This window comes from Coenobita brevimanus, chromosome 112 (genome assembly GCF_032717465.1).
Source record: "Coenobita brevimanus isolate Jiangsu-jjx chromosome 112, ASM3271746v2, whole genome shotgun sequence".
Lineage (NCBI taxonomy): Eukaryota > Metazoa > Arthropoda > Malacostraca > Decapoda > Coenobitidae > Coenobita > Coenobita brevimanus.
The window spans coordinates 307,501-322,693 of record NC_137065.1 but is presented as its reverse complement, the minus strand read 5'-3'; positions in this window follow the sequence as shown (position 1 = coordinate 322,693).

The window sequence follows — 15,193 nt, the reverse complement described above, 5'->3', positions numbered from 1 at the left end:
GAAGATGACCCAGAGAAGATGGCAGAGATGCTTAGGGCACAATATGAAAGTGTATTTAAAGCACCCAGGCAAGAGAGTGTAATAGACAACCCAGATGATTTCTTTAATGACAGCCAATAAGCACCACAACACCTCTTGGCGGATATACAGGTAGCATTGAGGACTTCACCTCAGCCATAAATGACATACCACCTAATACGACAGCTGGACCAGATGGTTTTCACGCAAAGTTGTTGAAGGAGTGCAAAACAGAACTGGCTGTGCCACTACAACTGCTGTGGAACAAGTCACTCTGCTCAGGAATTCGTCCCTTCAGCATTAAAGATGGGAATTATATCCCCAATACACAAAGGAGGAAGTGATGGTCTCAGTAAAAACTGTAGGCCAGTGACCTTAACATCTCACTTAATAAAAATTATGGTTGAACAGGGCCTTCACCACTACTGGCAGATGTATGATGCAAAGAAGAGGGGTAGTAGGCAGACCAAAATCTCCTCCTCCTTCCAGCCAAAGCATCGACAGTCACCACATTGAATTAACAAGGACTTGGCTAAAACCATTAGCAAGTGGCACATCTCTGCCATGCTCTGCACTGCATACCTCACTTGCTGCCTCTTTCTTTTGCCCTTTCTCACCCAGTCTGTTTGCTCTTGAGGAGGATGACAAGTGAGTGCCCTTGGATACTAGCTGTTCCCCAAGCCATGGGGGGCACACGTGTTAGCAACTTGGACTGGACAAAAAAAAAAAAAAATCTTTCTTTTTTATGGATGACTATTTTCAAAAACATATATCTATGGAACCCATGTTATAATTTATTCAGTTTATGATTGATCAATTATTCTATAATTGGGTTTCCAGAAAGGTAACCCAGTCATAAACTGAGGGAGACCTGTGCCAAGCTTGTATCAATGTGTCATTTTGATGGTAGTACTGTACCCCCTAGGGCCTGTGGTAACCATCCATCTACTACCTAAGAAAACCTGCAAGTTTTGTGTGTTTTTCCAGAGCTGTGTGGTTAGGCAAGGGTTGGTGGACAGGCGTGGTAGTGTACAAATATGGACAGGTTTGTGATACGCATGCCCAAGAACTCTCCCACCACCAGCCCCACTAAGAGATCCTGTAACCTCAAGCAAGCCACACTTGAGTCATTAAAGGTATTGTACATTAAAGACATCTTGCCTGGTAAAGACAGTTTAAGTTCATTTCATTTTGTTTACTTTTAAGGACTCCAACATGCTTGCATGTGTTGGCCTTGGTCACCCAATGCTGTCTCTCTATGCTGGTCGATCTCTGGCACCTTCCCTATTCAGTTCCTTATCCCTGAGGTCACACTCAGTGACCTCATCCCAGGTCTTTTTCGGTCTGCCTCTCACAACCGTACCTCTAATGTTAGTTGACGAGTGTCCAGTCAAAATTTTTTTATAGTAGGATATTTGTGTAGGTAAAAAATATGCAGAAAATAACTATGCCAATCATTTTTTCCCCCCAAATGCACCAATACATGAAAAAATAATAAAGTTGCTGAATAATTATGTGACTGTGACACGGCCTCTGATTGGTCGTGACGTCGCTACTCACACTGAGGCAACATAGCTGACTTTGTGTAGGTGTTGCCTGCATATTCTGTGCATATTTCTAACCTCCAGGAATGTCCAGTGACGAGGAATAATCGCTGGTGTTTTGTCCCAGTGTGTAAGAGCTCAGGCAAAACTACATTTGGGAAATTATTCCTCTGTGTACCAGCAAATAAGAATAAACGAAAGCAGTGGTGGCTTGCTACTCATTGGAAGTTTCTAGTGCTGGAATGCAGTCATTAACCAAATCAACACTTTTAGTAGGAAAATATAATTTTCTTCATGATACATGTTCATGCACACCTAATTATCAGAAATCTGGTAAAAAAAACTGTGCTTAATTTAGCTATTGATATAAAATTAGGATTCAGAGTGAAAACATCCTACAGTTATCAGGTATTTCTCCTTAAGATTGTCAGCTCGCCCTGACAAGCTTATCATCATCATCATCTGGACCTCCTTTCCCACCCTAGGGCAGGATGAGGAGCAGCAGGGACCAGACAGCCAAGTTTGCCCAGTCCAACGGGCCACGCTTCCATTCACTCATCATTCAAGCTCCCAGAATCCTGGTTCTATCTGATACACCAAAAACTTCACCACATTCTGTACCTTCACAAACTTCTGTATCCATCCATCCATCATCCAATCCTATGTCGCCCCATGAGGAGCGTAGGAGCCCGGGGCTAGGCAAGTTGGTCATGACTTTTAAGATGAGAGTGACCTGCCTTACTCATCCCTGAGTGGCATTACATGAGCAATAAACCCAAACCACTCCTTGGATATAAACCTGCACCGGCTCAATCCACTTGGAGCGCCGTAATTACCCACCAAACCACCAGGCGCCATAATTTGGTAAACTTCTATATTGCACAAATATTGATTCACAGTGCATATAAATGTATGTGCATGGTAATATTTATACAAAATAGAAGTCTGCCAAGGCAAATTGTTGAACTAAAGGAGAAACACTTCCTCGAACTAGCGTGTTTTTGCACTGAATCCTGATTTTTTATGAACTGTTAAATTAAACACAAAATTCTGACTGGATTTCAGGTAATTAGGTGTTTATAAACCTTCATGGTGATGGAAACTGTAAAATTTACCAATTAAAGGTGCCGATTCAGTAAATGACCACCCATTTGATATTTCGTTGCACCCTCCTAAAGGCACTTCTGTATCCTTCAAGTTCAGAGCCCTCACTGAAACTGTTCTCTCAGGAAACTAATAATGAAGAGGTCAAATATTAAACATTCATGAGCATAATACCAATATAAATTCATACAACTGATACTGTATGGCATACATTAAACACTTTCCACCTATGAGATACGAGTGCAGCTCTGGAATGGTGTAAACAGTTGTAGCTGTTAGCTACTTCTACTCGATTTCACTGCAGTTTACACACCTAACAGGTTCCACCCATTTACACCACAAAAAGTATTCCATCACAACATACCTGAAGAGAGTAGTTTGGATCTGTGATGGCCATGTTGGTAACCATCTTGACAACTGTTATCACTTACTGATAAAGCCTTGTGTGATGGATTTGAGCATTGTCTGCAGAATGAATGTTGATGTCATTGCCAGTGTGACAGCTGCTTCCTTCCAGCTGCAAAGAAGTAAAGTTATCATGGCTTGATCAGTGCAACTGATAAAGTAAATTAAAAGATATGTACGGTATACTGTAAACTAAGTACATGGCAGAGTGCACTTGCCATGTTTCTCCAGAACTGGATAATCATCTATTCTCACTTTCTGCACCTAGTTATCATCCCCCATCCTCTTGCCATGCCAAAACCATCGCAATCTACCACTCCTCATCACAAAGTCAAGACTCATGCTACCTCAACTCATCCATCGTAATCCTAGCTCCCCCAGGCCTTGCATTCAAAGATGCACTGCACATCCACCAAATCATTGTCATTTCTGTACCTTTGAACCTGTAAATATCCTCTTCCTTTACTGCCCAGGTCTCACTACCATACACCATTACATTCCTAACACATGCTGCATAGAAAGATCTCTTAGCACGGAGGGAGAGTCCTTTCATTATCAGGAGAGGCAACAGCTCCCTGAACTCACTCTAGCCACAGAGCTAGCTCCAGCCCCACCTCCAGTACATAACATGTCTCCCCAATAATAAAACTCTTTTACACACTCAAGAGGTTCACCAGCAAGATCAGTCCTTTCACGCCTGACAGTCTCCACCTGCTCTCCCCGACACATCGCACACATGAAATCAGCATTATCTCACAGTCTGCCTTCAATATCATTACATCTTTTATGTACCCACTTATCACAAACACTGCGCAGGATGGATTTACTTCCCGTGCCCTTGTGGCAAATCGCTTATGTCCTTTCTCCCTCATCTTTGACAGGCCTTATCATATTTTGCCTCTCTTGGCATTCTTGCGGTAAATGGGGGTGCTCGCAATCCACCCACTCAGTGTACTTGTAATACAACTTCTAGGTGACTGTACTCAGTGACAAGGCATATGTTTTCTTGTAATCTGGGACACCACATATCATGTAGAATGTTAACTATATAACCAAATGACACCTGGTGGTCTAGTGAGTTAAGGTTGTAAGCAAATAACACTCATTGAACCCAGGGATGTCTTTTTAATTTTATTCTTACCATCTCGTTATGATTTTACTTAGCTTAGGGTGGAATTTTCAAAGTCTTGGGTTAGATATAGTCTTACTGAACTCTGTCAGCACAGGAGGTATTTCCTAAATATAATAAACTTACCTGACATTAACAAGAGTAAATTAAGACATTCATCACATAGATAAATAGGTTAAGGATACAATTACACAGTTTTGTTTGATACCATATAGAGTCCTAAGATCAATCACAACCCAGGGACCTGTGCTCTGTTCACTTTAACTTAGCCTCAAATTGCCATCTCTCCTTGAATGTAACAGGAGATACACTGTATTACTTGTGTGACATTTTATTTTGTTTATTCTGACTGCAATCAGACAACATTATTTAACTTGGGAATGGACTCCTGTATCAAAGGATTTATTAAGGATAATGAAAGACTGACTAGAAGAATGAGTGAGGTGGAGGGGGAAAGGGGAAGGGGAAACTCGGGATGAGATGGAGTGGAGAGATATATAATATGAGAGAGGCGGTGGCTCAATCAGTAGAGAGGTGGCTTGCAGTCCTAATGGACCCAGGTTCAAATCCCGGCTGGGGCAGGGAACAGTTTAAGGATTTGAATTTCATTAAATCAGGCTTTACTGACCTACCAGAAGACCCGCCAACATGCCGTAAAAATACCCTTGCTAATACCAATACACCAGTCCTGTATGAGACAGCCCTAGCATGTATTCAATGTGGACGGTGGGTGTTAGCGCCGAAGTGGTGACATGTAGAGGTGTATGGTATGTAGGAGGACTGCTGGGCCTTGATAGCAGGCTGTAAAGCCTATGCCCAGAGTCGGACACATAAAAAAAAAAAAAAAAGTTGGAGGAAGGGTAACCAAATGGCAGAGTACAGGGCAACATGGAGGTGATTTGTTTGTGGCCACCCCATACAGGAGTAATAAGTCTTCATATTAATAGAGCTAGTGTAACTCCTCCAGATATAATAGTTTGTCCAAAGGTGAGTAAAATCGTTAGGAGATGGCAAGAATAAAATGAAATAGGTATTCCTGATCTCACTGAATTAATTTAAGTATAGTCTAAAATATAACTGAATGTAGGAAATTTACTGTACTGCATTTATTATTTGTATTATATTTACCTATTTTAAAGTTTTAGATAACTTGCCCCAGAAGTTGTTGTTGTTCTACCCCAGTCTGTCTGACTAAGTAGACCCATCAACTACAAGCAAGCAACTGCCTTCCTGTGACAGACAGCACCTGGCCAAGTCAGAGTAGGATCCTTCCACATGGCGAGTTGCAGGGAAAAAGAAGGAGGCATAGCCTCCAAGAGAATAAGCTGTGTTTAGCAGACATGTAAAAGTAGTTATCTCAGTCCATACTTTGATTACTTGGTAAATATGTTTGAGTTCCCTGCCCCATGACACTATCATGGTAGTACCTCCTGGGACAGTGGTAACCATTCATCTACTACCTTTTTATCTCAGAAGTGAATTGTGTATATGTGGATTGTAATGCCTGTAAGTTAGAATCAAGATTCCTGGGGCTTGAATGGTGAGTAAGTGAGTGTGGGACCTGTTCATTGGGCATGCTATTCCGTACTTCTTCCTTAATCATGTTTTTCTGTTTTCCTGCTGTGTGAACTATATCCTTCACCTTCTTTGGGTGGGGAGAGGAGTGATGATGACAGTGATAGTGATGTTGAATACTGATGTAGATGATAATGTACATTTCAGGGTGTTGTGGTGGTGGAGGAACTAGAGAGGGCCCGAGTGGTGTTGGGTCGGAGTGATGTCGCCTCAGAACTGAAGGTTGATACACTAAAGCATCTCTTAAAGAAGAACCCAGGAAAAGAAGTGCTGATCAGGACACAGATGGGTAGGTTATAGTGTATACTATTACAGTAGTTTCAACAGTATGTATATTTGGTGCTGGCCAGGGACATCTGTGTACTTCCACCACTTGGTTATACAAACGTCCCTCACCTTCCTCCCCATTCCCAAAAAGGAGGATGGTGGACTGCAGGAGAAGGGTAACTTAGTCTGCAGTCCATCAGGTTCACATTCAGAGGAACCTAGTCATCGGCACAGACTATGTTTATGGTAATTTTATGAATACACATCATATACCCATGCCAGTATGAGTTGGTCCTTCAGCTGTTAAGATGAAAAGAAAAAAGAAAAAAAATGGTGCCAGACCTTTGTTATGTGCTTCTTCACACAGTTTCATCCAGTGATACTCTGTCCCATGTTAGTTTCTAAGCCTCATCAGCTACTGCACCTCACTTTCTTACTCTCTCCTTTGCCATGTCCATCCGCCTTCTCCTTGGCCTTCCATACTTCCCCATCAGTAACCCCTTCACTTATTGACATCTTTTGGTTTGTTCCTGCTACTTCAAGACATTTAAATTCAACTGAGGAAAGATTTCTTATTTTAGGGGGATTGCTGAAGGCTATATCTAAACCCTAAACAGACATCTTGTTTATTGATAGTTTCATGTTTGGCGGTGGTGAAGAGGTGATCTTGTCCCTATCCTCAGCCCTGTCCTCCGATCGATACACATAGTGATGGACATGTAATATGAATAGTCAACATTCAGTTATTGGGAAGTTTACTGTGTTTTTATACTACTACTACCACTACAACTAGCTTAATAGATAATTTGAAGTGCATAGGTGTGGATGGTTATGTCCGTGAGGTGGGGTTAGGATTCTGGAGGCTTGAATAATGAGGGAATGGGTGTTTTGATCGTTTTAATTGGGCATGCTGTTTATTTACATCATCATCTGTCAGGTTTGTTCTTGCACTTTTGGCCCACCTCACCACATTCTTAAATGGGAAACAGAGGTTGGGATAATGATGATGATTATGACGATAATTGAGAGAACACTTGCCAAAGTATATATTAACAAAATATTAGCTCAATATTTACCTTGGTAAAGCCATGGATGAACATCGAAGTGTCTGATTCCCTATTGGAATGTATGGTTTTCGTTTTCTTTTTTGGTTTCGGTTTTGAAGGCTCAAACATGCTTGCATGGGTTGGCCTTGGTTACCATGGCACTATATTCGAAATTCACCTGCGCAGCCAGGGCTGTATTGAGCAGTCGCACTTGGAACAGCCCAGGCTGTATAGAGCAGTTAATAGGTTAAGGCATCTGGCAATAGATAGATAAAGGGATAGATTATATTGATTATGATGACCACCCTTTCAGGCAAGACAGTGCACCAACTCTGCAGGTGTGAAGATAAGGAGGTGGCGGCTGCAGCAAAGGAAGTTTATAAGTCCTGGAAACAACACATCCTAAGCAAAACCAACAGACCGACCATTGAGGTGAAGTGTGACCTGAAAACTCAACGATTTAGAGACTCGGCAAGGAGGATGTTATTGGATGCCTTGAGGATGGGAAGTGGTGGGAAAAAAGAGAATGGGGAAAGGGAAGATGGAGGCGGGAGAGAGAGTGAGAAGGAAAGTGAAAAAGAAGTGTATAAAGGCGAAGGAAGGACAGGTGATGGAAAACGATGCAGGACAGAGAAGAAAGATGAGAAGGGAGGTGAAAATGAAAAGAATGAGGATGAAAGAAGGACAGGTGATAGAAAAAGAAGAAGGGTACAGAAGAAAGATGAAAGGAAGGAGAAGAATGGTGGAATAGGAGGAGAGAAAGATACTCAGAGGATTGAAAGTGAAGGGCCGAAAGGTGGGAGAGAAGAGGGCGAAGATAAAGGATGGTTAGAGGAGAAAGATGAAGGAAGGAGAGAGGGTGAGATGGAGGGAGGTGGAAGACAGGAGGGAAAAAGTGAGAGAAAAAGGAGTGGGAAAGAGGAGAGAGATGAAAGAAAGGAAACAATAGTTAGAGGAGAAAAGAAGAATGAAGGAAGGACAGAAACTGAGGGAGAAGATGATAAAAGAAAAGATAGAAAAGATGCACTGATGACAGTAAGTGAGGGAAATGAGAGTGGGAAAGAGGAGAAAGATAAAAGGGAGAAAGTGAATGAGGCTATGAAAGGTGGAAGAGAAGAGGAGAAAGAGGGAGAGGGGACAGAATGTCAAGATGATAAAGGAGAAGAGAGAGAAAATGAAGGAAGAACAGGAGATGAGAGAGAATGGAGTGGGTCACAGGAAAAATATGAAGGGAGCAAAGAAAGTGAGAAGATGGAAAGTGGAAGAGAAGAGGAGAAAGATAAAGGTGAGAGAAGTGGACGAGAAGAGGGAAAAGACAGAGGGAGGACAGAAAATGGGGGGAAAGGTCAAAGGGAAGAGGAGAAAGATGAAGGGAGAACAAAAAGCGAGATGGAAGATGGAAGTGAGGAAGAAGAAAACAGTAATAATAATAAAAACCGGGGACATAAAAATGGAGAAAGGAATTGTATGGATAAGGATAATGAAATGGAGAAAAAGAAACATGAAAAAGAATTAGAGGAGAATGAAGAAGGGAAAGATGTAACGCCAGTATGTGAAAGTAAGGAAGATGAAAGAGCAGGATGTGAAAACAATAAACTTAGTAAAAATGAAGAACATAGAAATGGAGAAAGTAATTGTAAAGATCGAGATGAGGAAACGAAAAGGAAGCATGAAAAAGATTGCAAAGAAAATGACAGGAAGAGACAGAGAAAACAAGAGGAAAGGAAACATAGAAACAGAGACAGAGTAATGTCAGATAGGAGTTATAGTGAAACAAGAAAGAAGGAAAACTTAAATGGAGATAAGAAGATTGAAGAGAAAAGGAAAAGGGAAAGAGAGGAAAGTAAAGAAAGAAAAGATAGCAAGGAGAATAGAAGAGAAAAGGAAAAGAAAAGTGAGAGGGGTTGTAACACCAGTAGGAAGAAGGAGAATGGAGATGGTGAGACTGATAAAATGAACAGGAAAGTGGAAGAGAATTTCAGTAATACAAAAAAGGAAGATGAAGAGAAGGGAGATGAAAGTGAAAAAAGAAGAGAAAAAGAAAAGATCAGTGAACATGACAGAAAGAAAACCAAGAGAACTGATGAAAATAAAGGTGAAAGAAGCGAAAATAAGAAAGGATCAAATAAAAATGTAACTGAAGACTCACAAAGCAAAAGCAAAAGTGAAACTGATCCAAACTGCAAAACCAAAAGAGAAAATGAGAAGGCCGGTGATCTTGGCAGTAAACATCTTAAGAGAATGGATGAAAATAAAAGTAAAAGAGTAAGTGAAAGCCAAAAGGAACTTGTACACTCCATGTCTTCTCTTGCGGAATATATAGAGCGTGAAGTGTATGGGGAATTGAATCGCTTGGTAGGGGGAGCCTATCGCCGCACAATACGATCCCTTGTTTTCTGCCTCCGTCATCAGCCTGCCATTCGCCAAGCTGTTGCAAACGCTGCCATGACAGTGCCAGAACTGGTTAGTCAGCACCTTAAGAGCTAATTGTTTTGTGGCCCCAAGCTTTTTTGGATATGAACCCAGTGGATTGCAGGCTAAATTGAGACAAGAACCTGATGGACTACAGGCTAAAGCTCTCATCCTACAGTCAACCATTCTCCTTTCCAGGGTATAGGGAGGGAACTGGGGGACATTTGAGGCAGCTGTTCTCATAACCTCAAGCTCATTTGAATGCTGAACCTGGTGGACGATAGGCTAAAGTTGCCCTTCCTCAGGTGACCATCCTTTTTTATAGGGAACAGGGAATGAGTTTGGGGATGTTGTACAACTGTGCATGTTCATTAGCTACTTTGAAATATCACTGCCACTACATGAAGCCATCTCTCTAGGCACCCTATCTTTTAGTGTTGAGTGAGGAAGTGCCATAACTGGAGTGCGTTACCATTTTGAGTGGCTGATCGTTTTCAGTTGTATAATTTTGCTGCTTAGTACAAAAGCACATAGGTTCAGTTTTAGGACAGTATAGTACAGTACAGTACACTTCTGGAATTTTTGTTGTATCATTTTAGGTTGTCATGATTCTGCATTAGACATTAATATTTACCATTTAGTACCAAAGAGTTATTGTGGCATAAGTTTATTGAGTGTGGTAAGGAAGGTATATGGAAGAATTGTTATAGAGAAAGGAAGAGAGATATCAGAAGTCCTAGTGAGTGATGAACAGGATGGCTTTAGGAGTGGCAGAGGATGTGTGGATAAGAATATTTACAGTAAAGACAGATAGCAGAGAAGGCTTGTGAGAAGGACTATAAGGTGTTTATGGCATTCATGGCTCTGGAAAAAGCTCATGACAAAGTGGACAGAGAAGGATTGTGAAAAGTTTTGCATATGTACCGTACGGTGTAGAGTTTTTATGATGGCAGTGAAGCATGTGTAAGGGTTAATGGGCATCTAAGTGAATGGTTCACGATCGGTGTGGGCTTGTGACAAAGTTGTGTGATGTCCCCATGGTTGTTCAATATATATATCCCATTGGATTCCAGGGTTCCTGGGCAAGGCACTGTGCTGGCAGGGCACTAAGCGTACCGTCCTCTGCCCACCGGCTCATAGTTGCTAAGCTCATAGGTCCCTACCCTGGGGTTCTCCACTTTATTAATGTTTGAAAATTCCCAGTTCTGTCCTGTATTGAGGACAATGGGCTCCAATGGGTTAAAGAAGCTGACAGATTCGCCAGTCATTAACCCATTGGATCGCAGGGTTCCTGGGCAAGACAATGTGCTGGCAGGGTACTAAGCATACTGCCCTCCGCCCACCGGCTCATAGTCGCGAAGCTCATAGGTCCCTACCAGGGGGTTCCCTACTTTATTAACGTTTGAAAATCCCAGTTCTGTCCTATATTGAGGACACTGGGCTCCTATGGGATATGGATGGGGTGCTGAGAGAAGTAATAACACGAGTAATGGAGAGAGGGATGGCATTGGTAATGTGTGGTGATGGATGGAATATCTCAAATTTGTTGTATGCTGATGATGCAGTACTGCTTGCAAGTACCGGACAAGAACTTGGTAGGCTAGTGCAGAGTTTTGCTGATGTCTGTGAGTTTCGTGCCTTGAGAGTAGATTTAGAAAAGTTTAAAGTGATGGTTATTGAGAGAGATGGTGACTCCCAGTGCGATGTTACAGTGAATGGAAGGGGACTGGAATTGGTGAGAGAGTTCAAATACCTGGGTATAGTGATAGAAAAGAGAGGAAAATGTGCAAGAGAAGTTGAAAGTAGAGTGACACAGGAAGAAACGTAGCTGGTGCAATGAAGGCCTTGATAAGAAAGAGAGGCTTGGGTGTTGCAGTTGCACGAGGCTTACATGAAGGAGTGTTAGTGCCAACTTTAACATATGGATGTGAGACTATGGTGTGGCATGAAAATGAAAAGTCAAGAGTAAGGACTGTGGAGATGGGACTGCTGAGGAATGTATGTGGAGTACAGAGGGTGGAGAGGATGCAAAATAATGTGATTTGTGAAAGATGTGGAGTGAGGAAGTCGGTGGACATCAGAATCAAAGAGAGTGTACTGAAATGGTATGGTCATGTTGAGAGAATGGATAACAGAGTGAAAAAGGTATATCTGAACAAATATGAAGGTGGGAGGAGGCGAGGTAGGCCAAGGAGAAGGGTGCATAGATATGGTGGATGAGTGTGTGAGGAAGAGACATGTGGAAGTCGGTGAGGCTAGGGAACTGACAAGGGATTGAGCTGGCTGGATGAATGTTGTGAGGTGACATGCATGATCAGGGATTTGGCACCCCTTTTTAACTTGGCAGCGTCTGGATTGGCTCAGTCAGATACGTTTATGTGAAGTAACAAAATGTGGTGAATGTTTTTGGCGTATCCGATAGAGCCAGGATTCCGGGGACTTGAATGATGAGTGAATGGAAGCTTGGCCTATTGGACTGGGCAGATTTGGACTAACTGGACATTGCTACTCCTTACCCTGCCCTAGGGAAAGGAGGTCCGGATGATGATGATGATGATGATGGCCAAAGTTAAGGGATATACTGGTATTGTAACAGCTGTTGTATTATTGGTATAGCTGTACTGTATTTCTGATTTTTTTAATGTACTGGTACCTATGATAGTAGTACCATATGACCATTTTTGGCCATAAGAATTTACTGTAGATATTGGTTTGAGCCACACCAAAACATTTATTTATAGGCCAAGGGATGTCTTCAGGATATTGGCATATTGTACTGTATTTCATGAATATTTATATATTTTTAATGTGTATTTTTTGATGATGCCATCCATAGGTAGAGGGTGTAATTTTAAGACATACTTTGCACTTGGATCTTTACCAGAATAATTACTGTATTAAAAGTTCTGTAGTAATAATTGGTAATTAAACTTAAAATATCTGTTCATGTAACAGCTTTGACTGTAATACACTGCAGTGGAATTGCCATACTGTAGGTGGGAGAGCAGTACAATACAGGCACAGTACAACCTCCCAAATCCAAACATCTGATTGCCCAAAGCTGTCACTTTCCAAAATACAGTATTTTGTTTATGCAAAATAAGGGTGTCACTATCCTCTGTCGTCACACAGTCATTGCATACTTGAAGACAGCTGGGGGAAAGGACTCAGTTCCTCCACTAGGAAGGCACTGTCTACCATAAGGTGGACGCTGGAACCCTACACAGTGTGCTGTACCTGTAGGAAGTCCCCATAGTAGCCGTTGCTTGCCTATGGTCAACGGATCTGCTTGACCAGACAGAGCAGGTCAAGCAACAATAACAACAGACATCTCTGCCGTGGAGAGAGTGAGAGAAAAGCTGAACTGGCAGGGTGAAGGAGCTTCGTCCCACACCACTTCAGTCTCTGTGTCATTATGTAGTGTTGGGTTGACATATGTAGACTCGGAGTTCCTTTGTTTGTCTCCATTTCTATTGGCAGGATTTTATTTTTTCTTTTAATAGCCTCAACTTTCGAGGTGGAGGGAGAAATCAAGAATGAGATGGAGTGCAGAGAGAGATGAGAGAGGGGAGTATGAGTTGGAGGGAGGGCACCCAAATGGCAGAGAAAAGCATGACATGGACACAGTTTGTTTGTGAAGACTCCCTGTGTGATCAAGGTATCTTGCAGTAGATTGATAAAAATAAAAGTGTGTGTGTGTGTGTGTGTACTGATTATAATGTATCTAGTGCTTACTGCAACTGTAATTTTATGTAGCCATTTGGTATGTGGGTTTAATTAAGAAGAGAGTGGTTGTGTACATTTCGGCAATCACGACTGCTTTTACAATATTAGTTTGAAATGGCTGTTGGCTTGAAGTGTTGGGTGTGGTAGTGTGTAGTGTGATGTGGTTTGGTGTGCTGTGGCAATGAGAGAGATGGTGGTATGAGCTGTGACTGTGTAAACTGGTGTGGTAGTGTGTGGTTTGAACTGGTGTGGTATTGTTTAGTGTGATGTGGCAGTGAGAGATGTGGCGTAGCAGAGGTGTTTGTAGGGTGTGGTTGTGTGTAATGTGTGGTATGGCGGAGGTGTAGTTTATGGCTCTCTGTTGTGTGACAGTGAGCGGTGTGGTGACGTGATGTGTATTACTGTGTATGGTGAGGCAGAGAGAGAGTAGACCGATATCAATTCAAAAAAAGAATGTGGAGACGGAAGGTAATCTAAACCTATCAGTATACAAACATCACATTCTGCGATTTCAGCGTTCTTTCCTTGACTGTTTAATAATTATAAATCATGTTGCATATATATATATATATATATATATATATATACCTGTATTCAAGTCCTCAGGTTCATAAGGGAGTTGCTTCGCCAAGGTAAATGGAGAAAAATGGGAGAAATGGAGTTCCCCCGAGCTAAGCCCTGTATTGGACTATATAGCCCCGCTAGGGTTACAGGAGCGAGCTACCACCCAGCACGGCAGCCTGGGCGAGGCTCGAACTCGCAATCCTCCGATTACGAGTCCAGCGCGCTACCACTGTGCTACCGCGCCCCCACGTAAATGGAGAGGGGGATGAAGGGAAAGGAGATGGAGATAGAGGAGTGAGAGATGGGTGCATGGGGGCGGGGGAAGGAAGGGGAAACGGGAGATGAGGGAGGAGCATAGAAGGACGGAGGAAAGGTGAAGGAGAGACGAGGGGAGAGGAGGGAGAGTGAGCGAAGGATGGAGGGGGGAGGACGGAAGGAAAGGGATGTGAGGTAGGAACTTGTTTGGAGGGGAAGAAACCTGTGCAAAATGGATTCCAGCGAAATTACCAAGAGCTTTGGTTATAGCCTAATAAAAATGTTGCTTGAGTAAACTGCCTATTGCCACTTTGCTGTCATCACAAATATTATTTAATAAAAAGATGCTAGGCTATATATCATGGTTAATGTTGTCTGTGTTTTGGGGGGAGGTGGGAGTTGTCATTTCACGTAGCTCAGTGGCGGGAAGACAACGCCACGAGTGTACATCCTTTCGTAGCTCTTCGTAACTAGCATAATATTGAACTGTAAATCTTGTTACAGCTGAGCATTCAAGGTGTAGAGGGCAATTTCAGTCTTTTCAGATCAAGTTAGAGCAAAACGAATATAATCTTATTTTACAGATTTAGCCACGCAAAATATACAGTATACTCGGTTACCTGCATAAATTTCAGAGTTTATAGCACTATTATAATCCTCGGTTTCTCGACAAGAATAACTTAACTATGCAGATGAGGTTAAGTATGTAGAGATAAGAGAGGCGATTTATTTATTCTTTCTTAAAAAGCTTCACTTAATCAGTTGAATACACGAAGGGGAAACCGTTTCTGAAGCGGTGAACCCTATGAGCCTCCGTTAGGCGCGCCGCCGCGCCGGAGTAGCTTTTCTGTAGCTGGCGGTTTGTAAGTGCGCGTCTTATTTTTTTGCACGTTTGAAAAATAAAACAAGGAATACTGTGAGTTGATTCAAGAATTTTGTGACCCGGAGTGAACATGAAAGTGCCAGAAAGGATTAAAAAATGATGGAGTGATTATATAGGTGAGTAAACAAACCATTCACGAGATCATGGACCCTCTTCAGTGGCTCAGAGGAGTTCACCTCTTCCTTACAGATAAAATTTGCTTACATGCTATTGATAGAGACCAAGTCGATATTGAAAAGATATAAGTAACGTGCAGAGAATATTA